At 32.4% G+C, this 2,929-nt stretch overlaps 1 non-coding gene across 1 annotated transcript; it reads right to left on the bottom strand.

Annotated features, from left to right (window-relative positions):
* Positions 1 to 2,479: 2,479 nt before the first annotated feature.
* On the bottom strand, positions 2,480 to 2,670 carry LOC126008145 (U2 spliceosomal RNA). Its single transcript, XR_007495530.1, has one exon. It is a non-coding gene; the product is annotated as a U2 spliceosomal RNA (small nuclear RNA).
* Positions 2,671 to 2,929: the final 259 nt, after the last annotated feature.

The following is a 2,929-nucleotide window of genomic DNA, read 5'->3' as shown; positions in this document are numbered from 1 at the left end:
AAAATATCATATGAAAATAAAATGGTAATTACCAGAGAAAATTAGGGATTGGATGTAGATAAATATATTGCCCCAAAAAGAGACAAGAGATATAGTAGTGGATGGAAAATAGACTTTCAGTGATGATCCTTAGTTAGCTTATACAGATAAGGAATAAATATAATGATGTAAAACAACATTGCTTCAGTTTATAGTCTTGAGTTATATGAAATGCAATGTTTTATTTAGAAAATTTTACCACCACAGATTTTATTGACTTGCAATTTTCCTTTCTCTATATAGATTTTTTTAATTAAAAATTGATAATTGACGCATAGTCCTTTTGTGATAAAATTGTTATCTGAAATTTGAGTTGAGAAAGAATTGTCAAAATTATTAGTAGGTCTGTATGTAATATCTTTAAACATTCTAGAAAAATGCATGCTTATTTTGTTGGTTCAGTGACAAAAAAAATATTTGCTTCCTGAACAGTTGAGAGTTTGTTTGGTGTCTGTGGAAATCTCCCTTTCTGAAATAGAACTAACACAGCACAAGTTATTAAGTGGTGAAGTGGATATCATCAAATGGTCTGAGAAAAAGAACTTTTAGAGTTATGGGGAAAGTATCTTTACTTAATAGAAATGTTAGCACTTCCTGGACTCTTTTATTGTTTAGTTAGGAGTGCATCAAAGTTTGCTTCTTTTCTATCAGATATCAAGGTCAACACTATTATTTTCAGTTAAATCTTACAGAGTTCTCATTGAACCTTAAATAAAAGTCACCTTGTTTCAATGTAGCTATTAGGAAGATATTAAGGAAGGTAGAAAAGTATAAATATAAATATTTTTAAAGGTTTTGTTATTTTATTGTATCAGAATAATTTAACTTCCAAACTGACACTTAGGGTAATCTGAATTGTGAATTTATAAATATCAGAATGATGCCAATATCAGAAGGAACTTTTCGGAAAAGCATTAAAGGGATTAAATAAAGAATTTGCTTGAATATTATTATAACAGAGTGGAGCATAACTTGAAGATAGTAGTCTACCAAGATAGTCCATCAGGGCAAGTTGAAATATATTCATCCATGAAAATATTCATGTAGTTTGGTAAAGTTCTAAAAATAGAATCAAACCTACTTGTTCTCTGTGGATAACCTCAATGACTTAAAATACTTTTGTCATATCCAGGTGTCATTTCTTATAAGTTACTTTTATTCACAAAAATGACAAGAGCACAGAGTTCCCTGCAGTTGTTTTTAATCATTCTATTCCAAAGTTTGTTTAATAACTGAGAAATAGGTACCCGAAACATGTTTGTAAGCAAAATTGAGAATGGTTTTTGATTTGTCTAAGAATACAATCTATTCTTTTCAGTTAAGTCTGTGACTAGGAGCTGAGAGACAGTACAGATGGTAGGGCTTTTGTCTTGCATGTGGCCAAACCAGGTTCAATATTCCAAGCATTCGATATGGTCCATGGAGCCCACTAGGAGTGATATATGAGTGAAGTGCAAAGAGTAACTCAAAACTTTGATGGTATGACAAACAAAATAAAAACAGTGAGGCCTAAACACTGTGGTTCTTTTCCTGCTATTTGCTAAAATATTCAATTCAACATTCACTGACAATGTTTTTCATTAGATGTTCATTTTTTTTGTACATTATATAATGCCATTACTTTTCTCAAATTCCCTATGAGCTCTGATGCTGATGTTACTCTCTTAAAAGTGAAAGAATTCAATGCCCAGAGACAAAATGACTAATGAGGAAACAGTAAAGAAAAACTGCTTATACAACCACAGACAATTGGTGTGGGCACTCTCAATTAACATAACTCAACTTGCTCTTCTTTTTTGAATGAGTCCCCTGGTGCCATCACCAGTCTGTTTTAAAGGTCTCTGGGATCTGGTGAAACAAGCAAGAATAGAAGATGTAGGTCAGCCCCAGAAAGAAAATGTTATTTGCATGATTTTCTCTCTCTGCATTTCTATGAAGTTCTGTTTTTTTCCTAGTTCTTAACTTGCTAGAATTTATAGATAAAGTTAAAGATAATCAAAATATTTTATAGGCAAGCAATTGGACAGTTGTCTGTATTCAGAAAGTATTAAATTTTGGTCATATTTTAGAGTTAAAGCTGCTAACTTACACATGAAAATTTTTTTTCTCTTTTTATCTCAAGATTTTTTGGACAGCATTTCACATAGGGTGAAACAGATGTGCAGAAGCCTTGGAGTAATCTTGTGGGATTTATGAAAACAGAAAAAATAAGAAAGTTTGATCTACAACTCCAAGTAAAATCCCATTGAGAAAGCATCCCCTTTCCCTATTTTTATTGGAATTTGTTTTTCAAAACAGAATAGGTACTATTCATCAAATAGTAAGTGGTAAGGGGAGTGTTCTGTTTATGACTGAAACCCAACTACAGTGTGCTTGTGATCATGGTGCTTAAATAAAGATTTTATATAAAAAAAGAATTTTACCTTTTTCTTTCTTTCTTTTTTTTGGTACTGTTCCTGGAGGTACTGCAATACCAGGTCGATGCATGGAATGGGCAAAGCAGGCTCCTATTCTAGTTCCTAGTTCCAAAAATCCATTTAATATATTGTCGTCGGATAGATGACGTAACAAATATTAAACTGATAAGAACAGATACTACATTTGATCTTAGCCAAAAGGCCGAGAAGCGATGAATTTTACCTATTTTAACTTGCACAATGTTCTGAAATCTAATAAGATAGCCATCATTTGACGAGAAAAGCAATGAGAGTTAAATTACATATCTTGCTTATTATTGCACCTGGTGCTCTTTAATTTCCTTGTATTAGAATTTGCATTTAGTTTGGGTTTGTTTAGGGGCCTCACCTCATGCTGCTCAGAGGATTCTATAGTGCTGTATGTCGAACTTGGATCTTCCACATGCAAAGGATACAACTAGTTTTCTGGTCCC

The sequence above is a fragment of the Suncus etruscus genome, chromosome 4 (genome assembly GCF_024139225.1).
Source record: "Suncus etruscus isolate mSunEtr1 chromosome 4, mSunEtr1.pri.cur, whole genome shotgun sequence".
Taxonomy (NCBI): domain Eukaryota; kingdom Metazoa; phylum Chordata; class Mammalia; order Eulipotyphla; family Soricidae; genus Suncus; species Suncus etruscus.
Note: the sequence above shows the minus strand (reverse complement) of the source record. Positions and strands in the feature narration are given on the sequence as shown.